The 20067-nt window shown below is 31.2% G+C and overlaps 1 long non-coding RNA gene across 5 annotated transcripts; it reads left to right on the forward strand.

Moving 5' to 3' along the window:
• Window positions 1–322: 322 nt before the first annotated feature.
• LOC122711605 lies at window positions 323–14960 on the forward strand. 5 transcript variants are annotated; one of them, XR_006346127.1, is made up of 5 exons: window positions 324–5620; window positions 5962–6154; window positions 6214–6354; window positions 12922–13060; window positions 13144–14960. It is a non-coding gene; the product is annotated as an uncharacterized LOC122711605 (long non-coding RNA). The 5 variants fall into 5 exon arrangements; XR_006346128.1 differs by having other exon boundaries at window positions 323–5758; window positions 12922–14960; XR_006346125.1 differs by having other exon boundaries at window positions 325–5620; window positions 12922–14960.
• Window positions 14961–20067: the final 5107 nt, after the last annotated feature.

Here is a 20067-nt window from a genome sequence, read left to right on the forward strand (position 1 = left end):
TAGAATTTTCTTCGTGTAAGATAATTTCAAAGATTTGGTATATTAAAAAATAATAATAATAATAGAGGTGTTTTAATGATAAGAAAACCAAGAAAAACCAAGAATATTTCCACTACTTTTGATTAATGTAAAGCTGCATTACGTCAGAGGTAAAGCTTCTTGAATAACGAATGAACGAAGAACTCTTTGCATATTAATAAAATGGATATTTCTTGTTGATATTATGTAATAAAAAATGGATAAATTAAAATAAGAAATTAAAACTTTATCAAAAAAATTAAAAATAATTTTAAATAATATTTTCTTTTCATTTCCTTTTAGTAAAGCTTAAGATATCATATTATTAACAATATATTGTTAAATTTTTTAAACTAGATTTTTTCTGGAAAAATCAAATATATCAAAATTTGGTTTTTTCGATAAAATTGTTCTACAACATTCCGTTTTATCCCCATATTGAAGTGTTACAAAATTGATTGAATGGTTCAAAACTGAAGCGAGAAAATATTCAATGCATCAATTATTAACTGTTTGCCATTCGATGTATTCGTTGTAAACGTTCAAAAAAGAATTTGCCTCGAAATCTGAAAAAAAAAAATCGAATCTCTTCTTTTTCCATCCATTTATTTTTTATCTTTGTTTGCATGATTCATATTAAAATAAATTGCATCCTATTATTACGAGTTATGTAATATTTTCATAGATTACGAAGAATTTATCTTGCCTTGCAAGCAGTCAATCGAAGAGAACCAAGTTTAAATAAATCGTATACTCGATACAATGCAATAGCATACAATTTTGAACATACAAAGTATCATTTTAATGATGCATAAATTTTCAAAATGAATCGTATTAATATTTTTTTAATCAAAATTTATGAATCGAGTATCAAATATTCACGTATAACATTAATTAAACATTTCGCATTGTTCTTCCATTCTTGCCTCAATAAAATCAGGAAATAAAATCGCTCATTTTTTTTTTTTCTCGAAATATTTTATAAAACGAAATGTTTTAAATGCACTCCCACTTCTCTCTCTCTTTCTCTCTCTTCAACAATTCTATCTCCACGAACAGCTGTCCATCATTTAAAGTGGCATTAACAAAATCAACGAATAATATATTACATCCCAACATTATTAAACAATTTATAGCAGTTTTATTCCTGACAATTTCGACAAGCAGCGAGTAAGTTACTATAGGCATAAATCAACCCCTTAAACATTCGACCATGAAATTTTGTAAGCCGTGCCAGAGTCAACGTGTGTCAAAACCTTCTGGGAAATATGTATATATATATATGTACATATAAAGGCGAAACTAAAATAGCAGAACTTTGAACCAAGTTTATGCAATATTTTTCATCACGAAGCGGTTTTCGCCCAAAATGGAGTCAACCAAGGTAGAATTTGCAGGTGTCCAGCAAATTGTGTTCATAAAAGTAATATAGGATTTCATGTTTACGATGGCAAATTTGTCAAGTATTCCAAAAAAATGGAAACGTTTGTTCTTCCTACTTTGGCTACTTTTAAATTTAAATTTTTTTTGTGATAAACTAATATTAGATTGTTTGAAACGTTTCATAGGAAAATTTAATAAAAATTTCGAAATTATATTATATATTTGCTATTTTTAGCGATATATATATATATATATATTCAAGTGAAAAGTTTCTCTGAGGATCTCTGAAATATTAAATTTCTCGTTACAAGCTTTTTTAAATAAATGTATTTTTTTTTTCTTAAGACTTATCTTGTCCAAAGACATCTTTTCTTTGTCCAAAGACAATAATTCAATGATTTCCTTTATCTTATAAAAATAATACTTTTTGCAATCATATTTTGCAATTCCCTCCAAACAAACATAGATAATTTACAAAAAAATTAAATTGATCGTCACAAACGTCTACGAAACGTTTCAAATAACCTAAACCATCACTCTGTTGTGAATAAAATTATTTTTGCCAACAATATCTATGAACGTGATTCTGCTATATTAATTTCTAAACGGAGTAACGAATATATCATCAGTAATATCTGTTCACCAACCACACTTTATAGCAATCAACGGTGAAATATTGCGACCAACCTGTCACCCAACGACACCCGATAAAAAATATTATCTCCCATTAATCAACCATTCATCATTCTTACACGTTATCGAAGAAGAAAAATTTATTCCTGAATATGGTCGAAGAAAACTTACTCTTTATATATAATAACGTGTATCATCATAATCGTCGTATCGACGAGTTTGCACCGTCTAATTACTATACACTCGTCGAGGACATCGGTTTGCTCTTGTGCAAAATGTAAAATATGTATATATATATATATAATACGTGTACACACCTTATTATATTCTAACTTAATAACGCGTATGTATGTACAGATAATAAATCTACCAGCAGTAAGGAACCACTTCATTTGTTATATAGAAATAGAAATTTTCTCGCACACGAGAGGTGTGAGACACGTTTAAAAATAATGAGAAGTACATAATGCGGATACTTCACACCGTGACGGTGGGAAACACTTGGTGAATCGGAAGGGGTTGGAAACGCATCATCAATCCTTCGTTTCAAGTACGAAAATTTCCACGTCGATCGTACGTGAAAACACGCCACGAAAGATGGTGTCGTTAACGAGACAGGGACTATAAATAAAACTTTCGAGCCGATCGAAATGTTAAAATACACTTGGACAGATTCAGCTGTAATCTTCGATGAGTTAGAGCGCAAGGTGGCCAACGCAGTTCACGAATTTTTTTCACGGATTATTGACGGACATTGTCTCTAATTACATCTCTTAATTACCTGTTAAATATTGCGAGAAAATGTTTCGTTTTTATTTTTATACGATTCGTATATTGATTAAAGTGATTAATAAATCAAATTAAGATTATTTTTTCTTTAAATGCTGACAGATATAGACAGTACAGTCGGATTTTCTATTTATATTCGTAATTAATTATTTTGATATTATCATGAGTCGTGGGTTCAAAGATCTGAGGTCAAAGTTCAAATGTAGATGAAGAAGAAAAGAGAAACAATGATAGAGGAAAGATATTAAGCAAATTCTTGGAATTGTTCATAATTTTGATTTTGAAAAAAATGTGTGTGTAACATTGATTGAATTGAAGAAAGGGAAAAATAGATAAATTGATCTATGAATTTCGATTCGTAATTTTAGCTAATTGGAATTAATAAAATCGAATTAATTACAGATAGGAAACGGCATAAAATTTTTCTCTGCGTCCTTTTCAAATTATGCCTCGTCTCATAAATCGTCGCCGTGATGACAAGTTGCACACTTGAATGAAAAGGAATCCGCCGTTTCGTTGCGATTATACACTCGTTGCGAAATTCATTTCCTTTGTAACCAAGTGGAAGAATTGGTACAAGTCGGGGCAGAACATTGCGTGGCCTTGGGGCGTTGTATTTTCAGGACTCAACCTAGTTGAGTATAATTTCCCTTTTTGCGTTACGGCGGTAAACACGTGACAAACCGTTGAAATTGCAAGGAAATTTAATTTGTCATCTTCGAATAAAAATCCGAATAAAATTCGAAGAATTAAAAAATTATACGAAAAATATCGAAAGAAATCATTTCTTGGGCAGAGAATCGAACAGACGAACGTTAATAAAAGACTTAAAGTAAAAATTCTTAACATCTTTTCATTGTTCGATCGAGGAGGACGATTATCTTTTAATGTCTAATAAATGTCATACATAGAAAACGTGACTCAAAAGTTTATTGAACACGTTTATAAAACGTTTATTTTCTCTCTTTATTATCGAGAGGAAGGGCTATCGATGAAAGTATCTTCATTTCTTAAGGAAAAAAAAAAAAAGAAGAAGAAGAAATAATTCCATCAGCTCCGTCGATAAATATTTTCTCGTCCACACGCGCGCGTATTAAATTTTCTTCTCCTTCGATACGATTTAATTCGATTCAAGATGTACGTGAATCATCGTATACAAATATTATGCAAAAAACCTAGAGAAGATAATGCAAATTCGCGCGATAACACGGTGGGGAAGTGGGGAGAGCCATCTGACGCCCATCAAACAGATAACAGGCGTAACCTTCCAATCTCTTCAACCTCTTCGAGCTTGACTTCCGTTTTTTCATTTTACGATCATCGCGGAAATCGAGAACCGCTCGTTATCAAATTAAATCGGCGGACGTAATAAATCACGTGTTCCTCGTGGAGAATAAAATATACGTGTCGCGATAAATTATTAGTCAAGCGTCCCAAGTTTCCACTCCTCGAGCCATCTACCTGGCTCGCAACGTCGTACAACATTACACTTCTCGTGTAGAAACCCGATACCCTCCGCTTTCCAGTGCAATGATACACTGTGCGATCCGCGAACGTTTTATAACAGAGTCAGCGTAATGAAACGACAGCGGTAACAGACAGAAAATACAGACGCTTTGATCATTTACTGCCTTTCTTAACGCGTTGTCTAAAATTTTTATTTTTATCAACGTGAGTTGATGGAATTCCACGCACCTTTATTTATTCCTACTCAAAGATAGTGAAGAAAATGAGAAAAACATGAGATCCCTCGAATATTTTGAAAATTTTAAACAGGATATATTATAATTAAAGATCAATCTTTCGATTTAAGTTCATTATTGCTTAACTTCATTATTTAGAAAAGATAATTAACGCATCAATCGACAAAGTATTCAACATTATTCAATACTCTTAAAATATCGATATATTTGAAATATTTTTAGAAACGACGTTTATCTCGAAATTGCTCTATAAATAATCGTACTTACTTGCATACAAACGTTTGCCTGAACAGAACCATTTCTTACTACTGTTCTCTTTTCGGGAATTGGATACCAATTCGATAAATTTCTTCTCGAATAACATAGAGGAACTATCGATCGAAAAACCAATTTTCTTAAGGATTAATCTCTATTTTTATCCTAAATAATTTAAAGATAAAAATAACCACCAGTCTCTAAACAGAAATCATCGTGAATAATTGCTTATAGTTTAGAATTCGATTCCACTTTATTATATGCATAACCAAAAACACACGAGGTAACGAGTTTATAATCATTTCTTTCGTGACACGAAGACACGAAGAGCCACTTGCCCAATTCTGTAAATGCTTCTTTGTGCTTTTAGAGCATCGTTGGACGATGTATCGTTGCGGTAACATTATAATTGTTCGTGCACACCGGGAGTGGAGTACGAATTTAGACGCAGCAACAATCTATAGATGAGCCAAGGTCGTGCCGTTGGCTTTTTCACACAGAGCCACTCCTCTCGGCCGCCATTCTATTTCGAGGATTTTCTAAAATTTATCGTCCAGCACCGCGCGCAGTCATCATTATACCCGCTCTAATACACTGGCGCCATCAATTTGAAGCTGTGGCACAATGTTTGTACATGTGTATATATATATATATATATATATATGTGTGTGTATACATATATACACATTCTCGGATCGACCACGGTTGCAACATTAAACGGTGTAAATTTGTCCACTATATAAGAATGTACCAAGCAATTTGCGATCGTTCGAACAAGTGCCAATAACAGAGCTTTAATAAACGTGCGTGATATTTCATCCTACGTTTCATTTTTACAGGTAATTCTCCGAGAAAGGAAATTTATTTTGCCATTTGCTCTTGAGGAATTTTTTCGATGGGAAAATCGATCTGAAAATATCTCTCGCGATTGAAGATATTTATAAGAAGTGAAGAATGTTTTTCATTTGTCTTAAAAAGTATGAGAAGAAAATTGAATACTTTGATATTATATATTTTAATTTTAAAAGAACAAAATTATTTAAAAAGCGATGAGACAATATGTTAAGAAAAAAATTATTAAAATATAAACAAATAGTCTAAATTATAATGTTATTAAAATTTCCATAATTTAAATATTTATATATAATTGATATTGACTTTTCTCTTTCTCTTTTTTAAGGGGAAAAAATGTTTCTTCAGCATTGCGGATAGTTTTTCATCGCATAATATCAGGACGAATGCCAGAATTTTCACATACGTTAAAAAAGAACTGCAATGGCGGTGAAACGTTAAAAAACTTCCAACGCTCTTCTTTGGACACGACGAAAGATCTCATCTCAGAATTAATTTACGATGGTCAATTTTGAATCAAGGTAAATTAGATTGTAATCCCAATCTGATCCTCGCTTTGAGAATCACTGGTTTATTCCAGGTATCCTGATGTTCAATCATAATCCCAATATAGACCACGAAAAGTCAAGATTTAGCATCCGGTATCAATGACAACCGCAATGTTATAACGATATTAGCACGATTATTATTGATCATTCATAAATCACACGAATGGATATTCGTAAGTAATTGTATTACTTCGTTTCAAGCTATTTTTAGGACAACATTCTTTTCTCTTTTATCAACGACTTTTTAAAACATCATCTTTGAATCTCTGATAAAAATTGAAAAAAGAAATTTATAAGTTATCGAAAGTAAATCAATCTTTTTCGAATAGATCAAGAAGAAAAAATTAGAAATACGTATATTCAATTTACGAAAATTTAAACATTTCTTACAATTATGTGGTAGTTTGAACAAAAATTTAAAAAAAACGAATTAAATTGTTATTAATAATAAATTAGAAATATTTGAAAAATCATAATCGAATGGATGTTTGTAACTTCACTTCGAATCAATGGATATTTCCATAACAATATGTTCTTTTTTTTTTGTTAACAATGAAAATTCAAAAATTTAAAAAAAAAATTTAGACGATCAATTTTTAAAATCTAAAAAAGAAAAAAAATTAGAAATATGTACGGTCAATTCAAAGTTAACGATAACTTAGTAACTATAATTACTGAAAATAACGACATTACGTATATTATGTAACACAACAATGCATTTGTTCGTCTTTTATGAGTAAAGTGCAATTCTTAACAGAATTGAACAGAAGGAAACATGCGCGATGAAATATAACGACTTAAACGAATTGTTTATGAATATCGACACGATAATTTTCTTGTTTTTCAAGTTCTTTAATTTCGTTTTCAAATTTTATATTTTGATTACATAAATTAAAAAAACGTGTATACCAAATTTATATAAAAATATTTCCTTTAAAATATTAATATTAAAATGATTCAAAATTGATAAGAAAAATATTTGTATTTAAATAATAATAAAAAAAATGAATAATTATAATTTGCAAATAGTTCTTTTTAATCATAAAATATTAAATATATAAGATATTAAATATATAATCGTATATAATCGTAATCAAATCAAATTCAAATATTGTACGCATTTCTCTATTCTTTTCTTTCTGTGAAAATAAAAAGTTCACGAAATATTAAGGAAAAAAAAAAAAAGAAAGAAAAAAAAAGAGTGAAGAGAAAGAGTATAAAGTTACATTTGGATGAAAACGAAAATGTGAATGTTTTTTTCGTGTAAATTAGTTTTATTTTACAAACAAATATCCATTTTTCTCACGCATCCGCCACTATTTACAGAAGAAATAGCACGCTATGTGCATGATAATAATTTTTTTTTTCTCTTTTCTTTCTTCTTTTTCCTTTTCCATGCATACACGAAATGGAATAGAAAAAAATTTCATGCGCCATCGACGAATCAAAGAGGAAAGAGAAAAAAAATGAATAAATAAAAACAAAATGAGAAAGCGTAATAGAGAGAGAGAGAGAGAGAGATAGACAGACAGACAGACAGACAGAGAGAGAGAGAGAGAGAAATAGAGGATCGAAGGAATACGTGCAGTAACGATTTGTCTTGAGAAAAATTAATAAAACATAAACGATATTTAAATTATACAATCTTTACACAATAAGATTTATTTTTTTTTAAATTAATATTTACAAAAAATGAGATTAGTTATATTTCATCAATGAGTGCTAAGATAAAATAATACAAGTCCGTTTCTCGAAGTATCTAACATCATACATCATCGTATTTATAGGAATCGTAAGTTGGCTACAATTTACAAACATAAATGATCACAAGTCGAGGAAAAGGTATTCCTCGTTTCTTTTTTTTTTTTTTTACAATACTCCTGATGCAAAATAGTGACGATATCGATTTTCTTCCCCTTGACCCACCCTCCCTTTCCCCCTCGTTTCCTCCTCGCTTCTCTTTCTTATCCTCTTTCAGTTCAAACATATTTTTATATTCACAAGAGGATCTCTCTATCGTATATCCCTTATTACACACGATACAGATAAATTACTTCACTCGTACGTACTTATACTTTGGCGCAACAATTCATCAACGAACAAATAATTAATTTATTCATCCTTTCTTTTTTCTATCTTTATAATAATAATAATAATAATAATAATAATAATAATAATAATCGTGGCTATTCTCGACGCACAATATACGTATGCATGTATATTCTATCGTATTTCATCCGTTTGTAAACGGATAAAAACTTGCCACGAAAATCATCGATACGTAGGAGGAGGAATCGCGACGCGAATCGTTAATTTCGAATCGGCCGCGAATCATTATTATCTTTTTCAGCCTACTTATTATTATAAGAAAAGGTACGTAAGGGGGATTTGATTGGTGCATCCGTGGTAAACGAGTCGTCGATTCAACATCCAATCAACGATAAAAAAAAACGACACGTCTTTCGCGTACCACGAGGCGCGGAAAGCTTCTCGGCGGGAAATTTGAAAAACGTTCGGCGTTCGAAATCCCGACTCGAAATTCGACACCGTTATTATACACGGTGATTAATCGAGGCGAATTTCCATTGGTCGGACATCGACAGGAACTCGAGTATCGCCGGCTAATCCTACGTAATACCCTAATAGCAGCCCTAATGCGGAGGAGGGGGGGCAAATCTCGAAACTGTCGTGTTCAATCTCGGCTGGCGTTTCGAGTTCGTGACAAAAGGAAAGGACGCTCGCAATTTCCCTCTCCCTCAGCGACAGCGTCGAAATCGCCGATCGTCCAAGTTCGGGACGCGGGGAGCTCGGTGAAATCGTCGATCGATCGGACACGCCTCTCGTTTTCCACTCGTTTGTGTTCGTCGTTTCTTCGTCCTACATTTTCGACAATCGACGCAAAAGGGAATTACCGATTTCCTCTATTATGTGTATACGCACGCCTCGGATCGGCGTATGATGAAATACACTAGGAAACTATATAGTATAGCGGGGAATCACCTTTCTCTGGGAAAATTGTTACGATCGTATAAATTCGAATTTCGAAATTATCGATAACGTGTCGATAACGTTATTCCTCTGAATTTCCTGGACGAGGCGGGTGAACGACACTCTCTCTTATACGTCCATGACTAACGGAAAAATCAATACAAGCGTGGCTATCTGGTGTCGCGGATTTCGCGATCGTTTACTACTACATTGTTGATTTCCAGGCAGTGTCCTCGATGAACCAACAACGATGACGAGGGGAGAAGGGGGAAATATTTTGCTGAATATATTTTATCGTACGATTTTATTGCAACTTGCTTCGTCTTGCAATAAAATATCAAAGGAAATCCGCGTCAGCAACGAGAGAGGAGCTGAAATCGTTACTTTACATTTCTTGGTAGAAGCGAATATATATATATATATATATATATTGCTGATCAAAAGTTTGGAATCAATGGTATGGAGATTTAATAGATTTAACAATTTTTTTTTTCGAACGAAATTAGAATAAGACTCGACATAAGAGTAAAAAATGATTCTAAAACTTCTGATCATTAGTGCAACCTTCAAAACTAAAATAAAACTTCCTCCAATTATATTGCTTCAGTGTCAGCGCAATAAAACGTGTCTCGAAAAACGTGTTACCAGTGCACCAAAAAGTTTCTCGTTGTTGCTTCAGCGAGGACACATGGCTTAAGGCTACATGGCTCGCTTTTCCCTCTCTTGCTCTCTTGCATTTCCGCTTCTTTCTTATTTTCCATATGTTCCTCCCGTTTTAACCAATCTCGAAAGATAGCAGAAACCACGAACGAGACGAAGAGAGTGGATTCTCGTGTCGTTTACGATAAACACGCATCCTCTATCGAACAGTGAAGTAGCGAAAGAAAAATCCTTGATATGCCAACGACCCGATATTTCATTCGCATCGCAGCATAAGCCTACTTGTACACAACTCCCTGTTGAACGCTTCGAGTTCTCCAATTCTTTCTGGATTATTCTTTCCAACTACGCATATGTATATGTCCCCATGTGCATGAATATATATCTCGATCACAGGACATATATATATATATATATATATATATATGTAATATATACAGACAAGTCAGAAAGGGTCCAGCAGTGTGCAAGCGAGTAAAACGCTCGATACGTGTACAACGATACAATCAGATGATGTTCCAGATACCCGATCCGAGCTAATTAATTTTCGTCGAACGTTTCCAATTAATTTTCACGGGAAACAGTTAATTAACGAGGGCTGTATAATCGAACGTTCGCAGGATTCGAGGACACGACCCTGAAATTCTCGAAGAACGACGATCCCTCGAACTTTTGATAACGCGAGATTTTAAACGGCCGAGATATTTTGGTGCAAAAGAGATATCCTTTCGAAAATATTTTTCTATCTCTGTTATTTTTGATAGAAGAAAATTTGTAAAATTGATTGTTTAAAATTGTTTTTTTTTTTCTTTTTAGCAAAAATTTTATTATTCCCGTATTTACGTATGTATTATATTACGAATAACGATGGAAGACTGGACATAAAGAAAATTGGATGTATTAAAATTCTTAAAAATTTATTAACAAAATATATCAAAATTTGCTTTGTACATTATCAGATTAAGATCTTATTACGGATGAAGAAAAAATTGTGTGTTATATCATGGAAGATGGAAATCTACACGATACAATTTATTATGACATTTACGGTTCTTTTTTATGTCCAGTCATCGAATATACATTAATATAACCCATTTAACGGTGTGACCAATTTAAAATAACCTATATAAATTTTACAAATTCAATAAATAATTTAATATTTATAAAATATATATATATATAATTTAAAATCAGATATAAAATAAAGTTCAAGAGAGATCGATGTTAAAATTATTTACCATTAAAAGGGTTGAATATTCATGCACATATTTCTCCTGTATTAACAAGATCTACAAGATCAAACTGTATAACAAAATTGCTTTCAGTTTCGAAGGAACCGTAGGTTGAATCGGTAAAAGCAAAGATAGATGAAGATTAATCGAGTGGCTAACTATTCTTGAAAGGATATCTTTTCAACAGCCATCTACATAATCTAACTGCCGTTCTATAAAACTTCTCATCGTGTTGGATAACACAGAAATTACTAAAGAGACTTTATCTTCTGGTTACGTCATCGTGTTTGTTAACGATCGAGAAGTGAATCCGATGCACGTTATCGATGGCGAGAAATAACTAGATATAACAGATGATTACGAACAGTGGCAGAAGCTATCCGTCATGAATCTTCCATTCTGCACACGCATTCTTCATTCTTACACATATATATGATTATTTTCTAATAAAGACTCGTTACTTTGACCAGCAAAACACGCACGATATACAGTAGTGTCCACTTTAACATCTCACAGTTCAGAATCTGGATTTGAATGGCTTGTGAGAATTCGAAAATTTTCGAAAATGAGAAAAAAGAAAAAGATTTTTAATATAAGATACTAAGATACGAGGATTCGTGTAAATCAATGTTGAGATATATTAACGTTCATTCAAAGATTCTATTTCAGGTATATTTAAAATGGGCGCCAAAAAAATTTGGATGCTAAAGAGGGCACTAGTTATCATCGCTCGCATCGATCTTTAAAATTCGATTGTCTATGACATTCGACAAATATATATACCTTCACTCGTACCTAATTATCTCGTTATCACGAATAAATACCTCGAAGAGATATAAATTTGGTACGTGATCAAGTTATATAGAATAAATAATATTTCTCTCTTGATTACTGCTATCGAGTAAATTTTAAAAGTAATCTTTTGGAAATTCTCGTAAAATTTTTTTAAGTCGTAAAATTTCAATTTCATTAATAATAATAATAACTAATTATTAATAAAGTAGAACCTCGATCAATCAATTATTTACGATCAGATCGATCGATTATCGAGAATCTCATATAAAACAAAAACTATCACAAGTTAAAAAAAATATGAACAGATACATCTAAACATGATTATGAATAAAAATGCACTTATTTGTCTTATTTTATACATGAAATTTATTTTTAATATTGAATCATCCTGAAAGTTTCCATAATTTTTATTATATTTGCACATATTATTATATTATCGTTATATTATTAAATATATTTTATAATCATTTCTTTTATTCATTCATTCATCTTTCCTATATTTCTTTAATTGATCGTCAACCAATTATTATAAAAAACTGTTTCAAATAAACTATTTCAAATATTAATTTCTAATGAAAATAGTTTATAACTATGAAAACTTTCAGAATGATCTAATAACTTTTCCCTAGATCTCGATTATCCGAAATGCTCGATTAAATCGGTTAATCGAGGTCCTGTTTCAAGTGATAATCATTATTCTTCAAAATAAAATGATTGCATTATATTACAAACTATCTCTCTCAAAATAATTCGTAATATAATTAGAAATATTATTATTTCTAATTAATTCAAAAATTTCTTTTTACCGTCTGTTGGTAATTAATTCTTTTTCACAATTCGAAAGATCTTGGACGGTGTAATCCTCTCCGAGGTATTATACATAATTTCCTATTTAAATACGCATTACATCTATTCGAGGTTCACAAGGTTCGCTTCAATCCTTAATATCCCATCAAGACTAGAAATAGGAGCAATACAACAAAAATCTTCTTTCATTTTAGTGTTACGTACGCTTATTTAATGAATTATATTCATATATATGTATATGTGTATTACATGTACAAGAGCATAAAAAAGTAAATTGGATGTGTGACACGGTGGAAGGACTGTTTCGTCCCTGCCCTGACACCTGAGATTCTCCACTCACTGTGATAATGAGATTTTTGTTACAAGCAACAGCTCATATGCCACTGATAGACCAAAGGTAATGATTATAATTACATTCTATGAATTTTTGTATCTTTTTACATATACGATTACAATTACAATAGTACCCGCTTTATTCAGAACCACGTACGGATGTTTTATCTGAAGAAGATTTCTAAAAATTTGATTGAAGAGGGGAAAGAAAAAATAGATACGAGAGAATAATGGATTCAAATACGTGATATAAACATAATATTCTTTGAGAAGAAACTTCTCAAGTTTCCAGAATTAATGGCAAGCTCTAAAGTGAGTACTATTGAATAACTCGTATAATAACAGTAGTACTCGATAAAATTAAGATATGTTAATGTAAGAATTCCCTAAAGCTAAGTAACAATGAGAATGTCGAGATGAAGAAAAATGAATTCATCTATTGAGAAATATTATTAAACCGCGTTATTAAACCGAAACCATTTATCAAGATCATCGTTTTCTTTTCAAATAAAGATCCGAGGAAAATCCAGATGAAAAATCAACAATGATTAGTTTCGACAGCCTTAAAATTACATTCATATTATAAACGATAGTTTCTTCTTGAGAACGAGATTTTCACTTTGGGAAATTTAAAAAAAAAAAATTACTAAAAAAATTAAAAGAAAATTACTAAGAATCTAATATATATCCAATGAATTATACTCAAGTAAAATTCTTTCTTATGATACAAAGATAGATCTAGTATCTTTAAATTTAGGATTCAATAAATAGTTTTTCAAAAGAGTTATTGCTCAAATTAAAAAATCCATATTTGTGATATACAATCTGTTATAATATAAAACATTTTTTATTATATGTATGGACTTTTTAGAAGTTTTTCGTGAATATAACCAATCGAAGAGCTTCAAGATTTATGCTATAAGAATTAATCAATCTTTAAGTCTCAAGATTAAAGAGAAAATTTTATTATCTTAATTATTAATTATCCTGAATTTTTCTCGTGTTGTCTCGTTTGATCTAAAAATAATAATCATTTTACATAATGCGTGCACTAATTACAAACGCCAAAATTGGAATCAATGCAAAGGATGCAAAAAAAATACAAAGGAAATTGAGCATCTCGGGGTTAATCAAAGTCCTTCTCCTAAATTAAAACACCTTGACCTCATAAACGAGATCTCCATCAGATTTCTCCCAACGCCTAAAGAAAAACTGATCGAAACTGAGGGAAATCTATATCGAATTGATATCAAATTGAGAAATTAGAATATTCTGTACATATAAATCGAGTCCTAACTTAAACAATTATCGTTTTTCTTTTTAAAATTAGATTGATTGTAACGTTGACACGTAAATCAACGAAAAATCTTGTTGAAACAAAATTGCACGAACGAATTCGTAGTACGAATTTCAATGTGAATCATAAATACGTGCGCCATGGTGTGAAGTACAGCTTTCGAGATGGGTCTCGATGAATCATTTTCATTTGCATTGAGCAACATGTCCTCGAAACATTTAAGTACATCGAACTAACAGCCATGTGCGGGAATATGATTACCAGACATTCATGATTTCGTTCGTTAACCTATTACAAAGTTTCCGATCGAACAACCTTCGATCATTTTATATCTGAGAAAGCTCGTGTAACGAAATTCATTGCTCGAATCATTGAACCGTCGGATGGTTGGAAACTTGAGTCATTTTTCACATTGAACGATGGATATATATATATATATGCACGATTATCCTTGGACATATTTTAACCCCTTAATTACAATGCTTCGTTAAGAATATAATAAAGACACGTGGTATTATAATTAATTAATTATTTTCGTCATTGTAATTTCTATGGATTCGAAAATTACGATATTTTTAGATTGCAGATTTTTAGTGAAGCTAAAAATAAATTTGGATATTCAATTAATATATATATATATACGTAGAAAATATATCGTGTTGTTCAAAATATAGTATTTACAAGATACTAGTAATTTTATTATGTAAACTTACTTATATAAAATTTGTGCTATGATATTATATAAAAAAATTTCTCATGTTTGTTTGACAAATTTTTATTGTTTATTTGAAAAAATTTTCTACAAAAGAAGTTTTATTATTAACATTAATTAATCTTATTTATAATTATTACAAATGCAAATAAAATTAATATTAAGAAGAAAAATATGTACAAAAATCTACAATCTGTTCAATATCAATAAAAATACTTATGGAATAATTACATAACATTTATTTTCGTTATTAATTGTTGTAAAAAAAATTTTCATCGACGTTTTCAACGAAAGAAAAAGATTTGAAAGTCAAGAGGTTAACGAATGCTATTTCAATGGAGAGGAATATTAAATGAGGAAGAAAATGGAAAGGATGATCTGAACGTCTCGATGGGAGACGTTCGAGAGGTGACACAATGATGAACTGGAAAATTGCTCGCTTAATGTTCTGCGTCTGATGTTCCCTCTAATTGATTTATCGTTAGATGAGAAACTGGCGGAGCACTCTATGCAAAGTGTCGATGGATCGATTGAGACTAAAACGCAAAAGAGCCAATATCTAAAGCTGCCGGCAGAAATTGTTATTCGATAGCGAGTGTCGCATCTGGGGACCAGACACGACGTCGATGCATAGGATTATAAAAACTAACGAATAGATCTACCGCTCGAATTAAAGCACATAATTTGAGACATTAGAATATCTTATTTCTTCAATCAATCTGAAAGATAATGATAATAATCCCTTTTAGCATTAGAACTACCTATAATACACTTAAATGTATTACACAAATAATTAGAATTAAGATATTACGAAAATAAAATTAAAAGTACAACAAATTTGAAATTAATCAATTTCATTGATAATTTTAATATAATATAATACATGAATTCCTTTGAAAAATATATTTTATTTTGTTCTTCGTTTCTTCGAATAATCAACGAAAAAACTGAGTTTCAATACAGTTGCTTTTTCAAATTTGAAAGATTGTGGAAAGAAGACAAAATTATAGAGAAATAAGATCGAACAACGAGATAATTTATTTTATTGATTAAATAAAAGAATAAACGCGAGTAATTTCAAACACAATCGTCAGTGACGATAAAATTCCAATGGATTTCCATCTTTGCATCTGGCAGAGAGGAACAAAGAGCAACGACGTTCGAAAATATCAATTGTCGAACGGGTTGCCCTTTCTTGTCTCCACATTTGGAAGGAAAGATTAACGAGGCCAGTGAAACGGCTTCGTCTGTTGGCGGCGACAAAAAAATTCTGCGGCTGAACGCTTAATGAATGCAGGTAGCCTTCAGAGGTCGAGGCATTGCGTACGGAAAAGCAACGAACTTCATCAAGGCTAACTACTTTGCCTATGTACAAAAGGCTTTCATATACTTGTATATGGAACATAACCCTGTCTCATAGTACTCGGATATCGAAAAAAAAAAAGTACGATTATATTAGTTCAAGCATATAAAAAATATCCAAAGAAATCGATTAACCGATCGTTTCCAATTTTTTCTAAAACGAGGAACCTTCAAAGTAGAAAATTCTAGATTTTACAATAGTATATGAAATAATCGAATGAAAGATCATAATATTTCAGATTTTTAAGATTCGTTAGTGATTCAACTTAGATATAACATGTTTTCGAAAAATTATTATTTGAATATTACAACTAGTATATGCTTATGCAAATTCATATTTTCAAGATGATAAAAAGTGGAATTTAAAAAAAATTTTGTTTTTCTCGCATATTAAATATTGCACTGCGGATATTTTATAGGAAAGATTCAGGGATAAAGCGGATTATTTTTCAAAAATGAAACAAAAATGATTCGTTCGTACTTAAATCTTCATAGAGATTTTCTAAGTAATTCCGTACAATCTTTTCAAATTGAAAACTTGCAACATTTTTTCTAGATAGATATGCATTTTGTACATGTATACACTCTTAAATTTCTTACAAATGCGTAAACATATTCATTCTCAAAAATGAAATCAAGAATGATGCTCATCAAACAATATCTAGTATCTCATTTTTCTTTATTTTCACTTTATAATCCTAGGGAACCCTAAACTTTCATATAGTGACAATTCGAAAAACACGTTTTCCCAATCGTATCTTCTACTTTTGTATAAGAGTGCGATATGCATATAATAGATTATATATCCATTTTAACCGATTATTATCCTTCTTTAATTTATCCAAATATTTAAACACGATATGTTGATGAAACGGCAAACGTCCTGAGACGATGAATGAATTTCAAACGAATATTCGAACGATATTTTCGTGCTCGAGATTTCGACCAGGAATCGAGAAAAATTCGCGAAATAATTCGACGAGAAAACTCTTAAACTGCGTCAATTTCTCCTTCCTTCGAAGAACTTCAGGAATCGAAAAAGATGGAGACGTGAAAAAGAGAGAGAAATCAGAGAAAGAGAGAGAGATAAGCATCCTCTCTCCAACCTTTCGGATAGAATTATCCGAAAAAATCGGCTTCGTTTTCGATGAGAAGGGACTGTTCTCGCTATTCAAGTTGCATCACCATACTAAAATTACGCTATACGTCAATGGAGTGTTCGACAGATGGGGAACACGTCACAATTGCGTCTAATATTCGCAATCAATTCGCCTCGCTTCTTATGGATGAGTAATATCTTATCGTCACGCGCGATCGAAAATCGTTACCCCTCACGAACTTGTGTTATCAGTCGCGTGTCACCGACAAAAGCAGCACACGTGTATCGATAAAACTCATAAAAGCTAGTGGCGTGCTAGTTCGTTTAATCTCGATGCAGGTAGAAAAATATTTACACCTATCTAGAGCGAGAATCGAAAGCGAGATCATCCCCTTATCATTCAGTTTGGCAAATATTATCTTCGCTAATCGATCAACCCTCAACTTAATTGGTACTTTGGTAAATTGTCTTCTGTAAATTCGTTCTCCTGGAAGGGAAGAATTGAAGGAGCGAGTTTCGATGTTTCCTTTATTCGAAACGTTTTATTTAAAATTATGATTCCTAGGAAATTTATGCAAACATTGAGAGCTCTGTTCATCGTAATGGATCTTAAAAAGTAATATAAACGTTTGAACGAATAACTTATCTGCGTCATTAATAAAGTTTCATTGGATATATTGATATTATATCGCAAATATAATAAATATCGTTTCCAGTTGAGGGTTCAAATTGTTACTTACAAATATTGAAATATTGAAATATACATATTATACACACTTCTGATCAAATCATATAAATATATGTACATTTTAAGGATAAAAGGTTTTAAGATTGTACATGCTGATACATTCTATAATTACGATGATGAACATAAAACTTTTGAAATGACTATAATTTCACTTTTCCAAAATAGTTTTCTTTATAGAGAAAAAAGAAAAAAAAGAACAGAAACAGGAAGAGAAAGATACAAAAATATAAATTTGATTTTGTTAGATTTCAATACGTTATCGTCGTTGATTAATATTTTTTGTATAAAAAATTAAAATTTCTTTGTAAATTTGAAACATGATACGAATTAAATAAATAGATAAAATTATTCCCCCAAGAAAATTCGGAAAACCAATTATAATTATAATTAATCTACATTTCCAACAAACATAAAATAAAACTTCGAAATCTTATGTAATTCAATTCCTAAACTCTATATCACACATCAGACAGAGGAATACGTCTAAAGCTGTGTTCAGCACAACAATCTTGTATCATCTCATTCAAAACGACAATCTTGTAATGCGACATCAATCATCTCATATTTATTTTAGTCATTGTTATTCTTTATGTCATATATATGTATCATCATGGAAAATTTTGTATACCCATATCAATATCAATCTAACAATCTTTCTGCACGCATCTATCTTCCAAACAATTCAATAACGAAACACTCGTCATCTGATTTCAATCGAATAATTAACATCTTCTCAAAAAAAATTATTAATTTTAATCTTCAAGAATAGTTTATCTAAATCAATTATATACGAGAAGATAGCTTCTTTGAAAAAGCACCAGCTCGTGAAACTTAGTTCACATTTGACAGAAGAAAATTTAATTGTACAGGTTTTGCAACATTATAATAAAATTTTGACTTTTCTCAAAAAGCGATTTTGTTTCGTTTTCACATATCGAAACTTGAAAATCAAATATATAATTTTAACATGCATCTCTATGTATCTGGCTTCTTGCATAATTCGATAGTCAGCTTTAACGCTTGTCTGCCTGATGTCAAGTTCAACGAAAGTAAACTTCTTTGAGAATGCAACGTTAAACCAAAACGTCTCGACGAAATGATATTTCTGATTGGTTTGAACGTTTGATGGACGAAACTATTTTAAACATAAGGTCAGCTACAGTTGATACACAAAAATAATTGGCCAACATATAATTTGTTACAACATCTTAAAATTGTGCATCGATCAAGAAGGAAGTAATTCGATATTTATTCTTATTATAAATATTTGTTACGAGTAGTTACTATTCGAGCTTTCTCTCATGATTCCTCGAACTATAAAACTTTTCTTACACGCTTCTTCAGATTATTCGATTCATTATAGAATTTAGATTTAAAGAAATAAAAAAAAAAAGATATCATCAAAACCAGTTAAATGTAAAGCGACAATATATAACATGTCACAATTTTCGTTACACAAATCTACTAAATCTAAATTATTGGAAATATATCCCATATTTATTACGAATACTCAAATTCGAAGTATCCTATATTGAAAATCCTAATATCGTGAAAAATAGAAGTGATCGTGAAAAAATGAAATGCTCAGAAATGGCCGAATGATACTTTTGCTACCAATTGTATACATACGCTTGCAATTTCTCTATGAGAATATGAAGTGTCACGGGGGAGGGGGGAGGGGAGGGGACGACATTTGGTCCCATAAACCAAGAGGCACGCAACGTATACGAATAACGACGTGGCTAATCGTGGTGATCCCCTACGTGTTAAATTAGAGGGCGGATCGAAACTTTGTTGCTCGCTAATGAGCATCACTGGAAGCAACACGAGATAACGCGGTTTTATTCTCGTCG

This window comes from Apis laboriosa, unplaced genomic scaffold, assembly GCF_014066325.1.
Source record: "Apis laboriosa isolate Shangri-la unplaced genomic scaffold, ASM1406632v1 scaffold173_cov153, whole genome shotgun sequence".
In the NCBI taxonomy this organism is placed as follows: Eukaryota; Metazoa; Arthropoda; class Insecta; order Hymenoptera; family Apidae; genus Apis; species Apis laboriosa.